The following is an 8,422-nucleotide window of genomic DNA, read 5'->3' on the forward strand; positions in this document are numbered from 1 at the left end:
TTCCCATTCAACAAATCAATGAATCTTGATTGAAATCACCTTGTCATTGCTCTCTCCACCCCCCGCAACCCATCCTCTCTCCCCCATTTTCCTAGTTTGATACGATATGCCTTGAATATTATGACTTCATTCTCTGCCCCTGATTTTTGTCTAGTTCTTTGATTAGAAACATCTTATTTTACTCTTCATAAATAATACCAATGAAGTCAGAAGAAATCTTAGATCTCACGTATCTCAATTTTCCATGGGTTTTAGAACTTCTATTCATAACATACCTTTCTGAGAGGTTTTTAAAAAATGTTTGTGGAGATGACATTTATGATCAGCTACCCAGCTACATTAAATGGGGGTCCATTCGATCTTCAATCACCTTTCATGACAAGAAAAGTACTGTACACTCAAGGTAATCAGGATGACATTGCCCTTTAGAAGAGATTTCCCTGAGAGCACACTCTAGGAATGGGCCCTACAATCATAAATTGAGTTTGAAAGAGCTTGGACTAAACTACTGCAGGATAAGCAAGTAAGATGGGGTTGAACCTAAGTTCATATAAGCAGAATGAGATATGACTCTGATAAAGATGTAAATGGATAATAATAGTGATCAGTAAGATTTACTAAGTATTGGTATAGATAGGAGGCCAAGCCCTCTTTGTTTTATGTTTACTAATTATTATTTTCACAATAATCTCATGATTATTGACTTCATTTTATAGTTAAGCACATGTGGCCGCACATATGCATGCAGTAATTAGCCCAATGCCTACAGCTAGAAAGTAAAAGAGCTAAAATTTGAGCCCAGGCTATTTGGCTTCAGAACCTGCCAGACTTCACTAACTGTAATTGAGAATGTCTATCAGGTGCCTAGCCAATGTTGTTCAGTCTTTGTTTTTTTTTTTTTCTTTCTTTTCTTCTTTTGGTAATGTTAGGATCCTTCCTGGCCATCCCAGGGGATCACATGGAGGCAGGCACAGGAGAAAGATTATTACAAGGTTTGTTAGAGGGGCCATATTTCCCCCCTCCCCCCGCCCCTCTCTACTAATCCCCTTGAAGAGGGAGCAATAATGGTGTCTGCCTCTACCCAGGTGGGTAGGTCTGGGGCCAGTGGTGAGGTCTGTGGGCACGCAGGTCTGGGTGAAGAGGGAGGGGCCAGCTATATGGTGAGAACTCTAGGGCAGGGAGGAGCTCAGGTCTGGGTGGAGCTGAGGACCGGAGGTGGGGATAATGCTAACATTCCCTACTTTGTTGTTTAATAATAATAACAATTAGGGGTACCAGCCCAGAGTATGGGAGGTGGTTGTTTCTTCTAGAGCTACTTCCTGCTGTAAAGGGGAGAAGTAGTCAGGAGTCCCTGATTTGTTGTTCAGCCAGGTACCATCCAAGAAGTATTTGCTTGATGTTTGATTGGTAAAGGTCCTTTGCCACGAGAATTAGTAAAAGGCAAAGATTGTTGCTAGCAGGCCCAAAAGAGAAATAAGCCAGTGAAGGACTGAGTCCCAGAAGGGGCGATCAAAGACCTAAGATTGCCTTCTTTGTCTGGGGTTGGAGACATAATGTAGTATCTGACTCCTCATGTCCAGGAGGGGCTAGTAAGACTTTTCCAAACTTTCTCTTAGGATTACAGGAGCCTGAGGAGGAGGTACCAGAAATATATACAGGTACCAGCCACAGCCAACAGATGTCATGGGCTCTTTTAACTACTTCTTGCTGGCTTGGGGGCATCGAGGAGTTACTGGCGCTGAGGTCTTTAAGGGCTGGGTCTGTGCTGGGCAAGGCAGGGCAGTGTAAGTCTCCAGTTGACTGTACTAACAGGATGCCCTTGACTTGTTCCCAGGTGGTGTCCTGGCTGGGGGCTGTTATCCTGTTAAAAGAAACTTTTGGAAACGTCAGGCAAAAGGCTGACAAGGTGACAGGATGACATGACACAGGAGAACATTTGGTCACAAGCCAGAAGAGTTCTATTTGGAGCATAAGCCCAGTTGTGACCTATTACAGGGAAGGAGGAATGACTGGGCTGGGGGCAGGAAAGGAGTGTCTAGGGTTTTTGGCAACTGGGTAGGGGGGAGCATAGTGGACTGGTTGAGGAGTAACCCATCAGAGGCTACTACAAATACAAATAGTAGGTAACAAAGGCAAGAATGTTAGTTTCTGGGCTGGGAAGGTGGCTCAGTGGTAGAGCGCTTGCCTTGCATGCCTGAGGCCCTGGGTTCGATTCCTCAGCACCACATAAACAAAAAGAAAAAAAAATCCGGAAGTGGCGCTATGGCTCAAGTGGTAGAGCGCTAGCCTTGAGCTGAAGAGCTGAGGGACAGTGCCCAGGCCCAGAGTTCAGGCCCCACGACCAGACACCCCCCCCCAAAAAAAAGAATGTTAGTTTCTATCCAGTTAGAAGGTAGACAGGTATAGACATTAGGTGGGCAAGCAACTATTTCTCTTGATCTCCCATGAAGGAGAAAAGACCACAATGTCCCTCAACTTTTTATATTCCTTAAGGGTTCCAAATGATGGGTATATGCTTTGTTTTCATAACTCCATGTTACTCCCTTCTCAAGCCAATTCTTTTTTGTGTATCCAAAGACCCTATATGAAACACTTGTCTTTCTCCTCTTGGCCTGTATCTAAAGATGGACAATGAAGGATTGACCCTTACCCTATTGTCCCAGGCCCATACAGACGCCAGGCAAAATCCCAGGTATGTGCAGACTTGGTGGATGTACCAGCAGGCCAATCCACCTAAAGCTAGCTGTAAACATTCTATTGTGAGCCCAATCAAAAGGCCCTAACTCCCTACACCTAATGGCTTTTTCATTAACCTCTGCCTCCTTGCTCAGACCCCATATAAGCCTGATCCCAAATTCACTCCCTTGCACAACTTCCAAACCTGCAGGAAGGTCTGTGTCTCTTGCTATTCCTCAATAAACAGTCCTTGCCCATGGACGATCTAGTCCAGCCTATTCCTTTTCCATTCTCTTCCACTTTCCCAACATTCCGGCTCTGATTAACTTTGAAAGGGCAAGTGTAAAGTGACTCCATTTGGAATGTCATCTCCTCTTACTCCTCTCCATAGTTCCTCCTTGTCAGGACTGACCTTGTCCTGGGGGAATCCCAGTGCTTGTTGTTGGGCTAGCTCATCCCAGTTGGCATTCACAGGGTTTGAACTCAAGGCTTGGGCACTGTCCCTGCTCTGCTACTGAAGAGTCACAATGCCTTGTCCAGCTGTGTGCTGGTTATTTAAAGATGAGTCTCTTGAGCCACGCCTGCAACCTGGCTCCTTGCTGGTTAGTCGGGAGATTAAGTTTTAGAGGGATTTTCTCTGCCTGGGCTGGCTTTGAACTGTCAAAGCAGTCTTTGCCACAAAGCCCTTTTTATTTTCAATTAAAGCAATAAGGAGACCAATGGAGATAAAGCTTACCTGTATTTGTCAGAGTTCTGTAACGACTGGCTACCTGGGGAATCTGATAAAACCTTGAGGCAAAACCATTGTTCTGGGCAGCCTGTTTTAAAATGGCTTAATGCAAGAATTTCAAGCACCAGCACTGTGACAAGAATCCAAATTTGGCACCTTTTGCTATTGACCAAAATGTATCTAACTGTAAAATGCCATAGAAATCAAATCGCATCATTTCTTTACTCATACCTCCCTTGCGGTCTAACTTGTGGGGATTAACATTACTGACAGGTGGAAGAGCACATAAACAAATCAGGACAATGTAAAAGTCTGAGCTTCAGTGGATCTGAAACATTCTGATTTAGTAGGCTTTAGTCATGTGCGATGAAGCCAAGCAGAGACCCAGCCTACTTTTACCATGGTGGAGGTAGTCAGGATGGTCCAGGAAGTCTGGGCTAGGCTGTAGTAGTGTTTCCCAGTGTGTATGGATTGTCACACATCCTACTGTTCCCCCTCCACCCCCTGCAAATTTCTGCACAGACTGGTTAAAGACCTGGTTACTCTGAGTACACTGGCTTTTTCAGACTGGTGTCCACTGGTTTAGGCAGCATGATGACTTTTGTTTGTTTCCTGGGCATTTTTCCATGCACAAGGGCAAACTGCATCCTGAGTCATTGTTAGCATGGAAAAAGTGGGGGTGGCTGGACTCTGAGAGCCACAGTGCCCACAGTTGCACACTTATTCCACAATGTTTCTGATCCCTTGATCTTAAAGGGAGTTGATCAGAGCACAGGAGAAAAAAATGGAGAAACAAAACCGTAGCCTTATTTTACCAGCCATGATCAGATGTATAGTATTCAACTTTTAGCATAGATGGACATAAGGAATGACATAAATCCTAGCCAACTTAATTACCACCTGCATTCATATTTGGAACTTTTGGAGTTTTTACTTTCCAAAGGAAACTGTTTCTTGTTTCCTCAACTCCTTTCCCAAAGGCCCTTTTTAAAACCACCATTTTCCCCCCTTCAGCTTGTAGTCAGATGATCTCAGAATTTTCAAGGCAACTCAGAGTCAATCACAGCTTCCATTGACAAAGATCTTTTAGCAAGCAGAATACATGGTAGTTATAAGGTTTACATTAGTTACAATTGTAGTTGAAAGCAAGTAACTTTGAAACCATGATGACAGTTGTACATATTTTACATATAGACAGCAACGTAGACACAGACATAGGGTGCGCTTAGATTTCTTTGTGCACAATTTTTTAAAAAGTTTTTTGGAATTCCAGCAGCAAAATGACATTATTTTGCCCAATCGTGATGGAATCATGTGGTCAGTTAAAAAAATCAAAACAAAACACCTTTTCCAACAACAACAAAAAAAACTTCAGGAGACAGGACATGATCACAGAGACGTGTGGCATACCATAATGCACCTGGGCTGGTTGGGGAGACAGTGTCAGGTGGGGGGGGGTCACAGAATTACAAATCAAGACTGTGCTAAACTAGTGGAGCAGGTATAAAATGGCAGCTGTGCAGCTCCAGAGTTCAGAGGGGCAGGGCACAGGGAGCTTCAGATTTTACATCCCAGCCCCAGCCGGTAAGGAATTCAATCCAGCCTACTAGCTGAGGGGTGGATGTGATTCCACCTCCAAGAGCTTTTTTTGAGATTTACCTTGATGCCAAGATGGCACCTGTTAAACTTAATCCTTGTATCCAACACCTGGTCAAAGCTAAAGAGAACTCAAGATTTGGCCCACAACAAACAGAATCTTCATGCTTAAACAAGTAACAAGAACTAAAAGTACCTCTTTCAAACAATGCAATACTCCTTTGAGACTTTTGGTAACGCCCAAACCTCGAAACTTTCCTTGGAGTTTAAACTTAAACTCATCAATTTTTTTTTTTTGCATCATGATGACAGTTTCTGTCTTAACAAGTTTACATACAGACATACATACATACATACATACATTTTTTGTGCACAAAGATCTTAAAGTGCACAAAATCAATACTAGCCATACATCTTCCTGAATTTCTTGTGGCAAGAGATCCTTTCCGCTAATTTTACTTTTGCAGATGAGAGAGAGAAAGAGAGAGAGAGACAGACAGACAGACAGACAGATAGAGACAGAGACAGAGACAGGCAGAGACAGAGACAGACAGAGACAGACAAACACAGAGAGTGTGAGAGAGTGTTTTACTTGCCCGAGTGTTCACAGAAGTGGCGTTCCAAATTTGGGGCCAAATTTGATTGCATGAGACACTCAAACTTGAGCGGTTTTTAGGAAGAATTTTATTGTCTCCTGCCCTTGGAGAGTAAAGGATCAGAGCTGACAAGCAGCCAAAGAGCATTGTCAGCGGCCCTATGATCAGCTAATAAGGAGGGAAAAAACACCAAAAGGAGTCCATCACACACATTCACTGATTTCCTTGACCTTTGAACCTTGTGGCTTAGGGTCCCTGGGTGGGGTTAGGAACTCAGCACGCTGAGATTTCTCTGTGTCCTTCTCTGAGCCCCTGGCTAACTAGGCCTGGAACTCACGCTGCTTGGAGATGAAAAATTGGCCATTGTGGTGGGTGGAAGTAGAAGGACCGGTCAGGAGAATGTTATCTTGGTGGTCCTCTGGCGACAGCAATGAAGGCTAGGTCCTGGGCATCTGGTTGGGGATGCCTCCCTCCCCCACCCCCACCCCCCACCGAAGTGGAGGGAGCAAATCCTCTGGGGCACCTATCCCGGGTTTCGGTTGCAATGTTAGGTGCCTTCCCGGCTGTCCCAGGGGACCACGCGGAGATAGCCAGGCACAGGAGAAAGATTATATTATAAGGTTTATTAGAGGGGTCATATCTCCCTGGGAGAGGGAACAGTATGGCATCCGCTCCTATCCAGGTGGGTAACTCTGGGGCCAGGGGAGAGGTCCGTGCACAGATAGGTCTGGGCAGAGAGGCAGTGGCTAGCTATCTGTTGGGAACTCAAGCGCAGGGAGGAGCTCAGGTCTGGGTGGAGCTGACCACCAGAGGTGGGGATAATGCTAACAGGTAGCACTGGGATTTGAACTCTTCAAATCCCTGGACTCAAGCAATTGTCATGCTTTAGCCTCAGTAGCTACAACTACAGGCAGGCACTACGGTGCCTGGCTGGAATAGCTTCTTTAGTGAGCTACATATATGTAGAAAGTTTCATGGCACTGGAAAGTATTAAGAAACCATCTGTTAATATTGAGTATAAATTATACTAAACATTAATGCAATCAGCTCACTTTTCAGAAAACTAGAAAATATACTTAATTTAGGAGAAAGTCCTTTGGGTCCAATATTTAGTTATTTTTTTAGTTCATAGAACACTGCTCAATAATCAAAATAATTTCTACATCAGTGTTTAGAAATTGTGTTGGGGATAATTTACAAGCTTTTTGGGGGGAAAGAAATGCATTTACAAAGCAATTAAAATTTTTTAATAGAAATTTAGTGTTCATTAACCATTTTCAACAAATCTTTATCACTGTGTGTGAGACATTTGCCCTTATGAAGCTTATATTCTAGGGTGGAGGGAGTAAAATGTAAAATATAGGACATTTTAGATGGGGGTAAGTGGTAAGAAGAAAAGGCCGAGAACCGAGATGGGGAGGAGACAGTGTGGGAATTTATATAGGGTGACCAAAGAAGACATTATATTACACATGTTCCTTAAGAATTTAAGACTAGGGGCTGGGAAGGTGGCTCAGTGGTAGAGCGCTTGCCTTGCATGCATTAGGCCCTGGGTTCGATTCTTCAGCACCACATAAGCAAAAAGGAAAAAGCCGGAAGTGGCGCTGTGGCTCAAGTGGTAGAGCGCTAGCCTTGAGCTGAAGAGCTGAGGGACAGCACCCAGGCCCAGAGTTCAAGCCCCCACAACCGGACCCCCCCCAAAAAAAAAAAGAATTTAAGACTAAAAACTGGGCACTCATGCCTGTAATCCTAGCTACTCAACATGTTGAGATCTGAGAATTTCCGTTCGAAGCCAGCCTAGGCAGGAAAGCCTGTAAGACTTAGATCTCCAATTAACCCACAAAATATTGGAAGTGGAGCTGTGGCTCAAGTGATTGGCGTTAGCCATGAGCAAAAAAAGCTCAGCGACAATGCCCAGGTCCTGAGTTCGAGCCCCGGTACTAACCAAAAAAATAAAAGAGTTTAAGACTTAAGAAGCATTTTGCCTGGACTGAGAGGTGATCTATTGCTGTGCATGATCAAAATGGTCATGTAAGAGACGATAAACTACAGGTTGTTGGTCCAAGGGCAAGAATGAATGACAGGATCTTTCCTGGCTCTCCAGTTTCAGTCTCCACATCCAAGTCAGCGTGGTGGAGAAGTTCCATGTGCCCGAGAGCAGGTTTCTGGTGAAATCTCACCGCCTCGGAATGCTCACTGACGTTTTTCCTCTGTCGAGACAGCAGGAACTGTGAGATGTAGTGTGAAAGGCAGAGTTCCACCTAACGCACCGCTGGGCCATGAGGCCGCATTCGTCCCCCGATCTCGTGGTAGTGAGATAGTGACAGCCTCCCGGCCTCCCCGGATCGGTTTCGCTTGACCCTCCACTCCCAGTCCCGTGGGGCCCCATCTGTGGGCTGCCCCCCGACCCGGACTCCCAGGAAACCCTTCACCCCTCCCGGGAGGAAAGCACCCAGCCGGGTCTTCTTTCTTGGGGCCCCGGGACATGTGCGCCCGCCCCGTCCTCCCGGCAGCTCTGCGATTGGCTCTCGCGCCGAGCGAGGGCGCTTTCTGATTGGCTGATGGGGCATCACCGCAAGAGACGTAGCGCTCCCGGGGCGGGGCCTGACGTGGAGTGACGGGTTGGCCTGGGCAGAGCGCACGGAGGACGCCCCCGAGGTGCCCGCGCCAGTCGGCGAGGAGAGCCAGGGTGGTAGGCCCCGGGGAACGTGGGAGTGGGGTGCCGGCCAGGGCCTGGGGGTCCAGGCCTGGGGGTCCAGCGTCGGGCAGGAGGGCCGGGGCACGAGGCGGCGGCGGGGAGCCCTGGGCCATGGCGCTGCCGGAC

This window comes from Dipodomys ordii, unplaced genomic scaffold, assembly GCF_000151885.1.
Source record: "Dipodomys ordii isolate 6190 unplaced genomic scaffold, Dord_2.0 Scaffold26, whole genome shotgun sequence".
NCBI classification, from domain to species: domain Eukaryota; kingdom Metazoa; phylum Chordata; class Mammalia; order Rodentia; family Heteromyidae; genus Dipodomys; species Dipodomys ordii.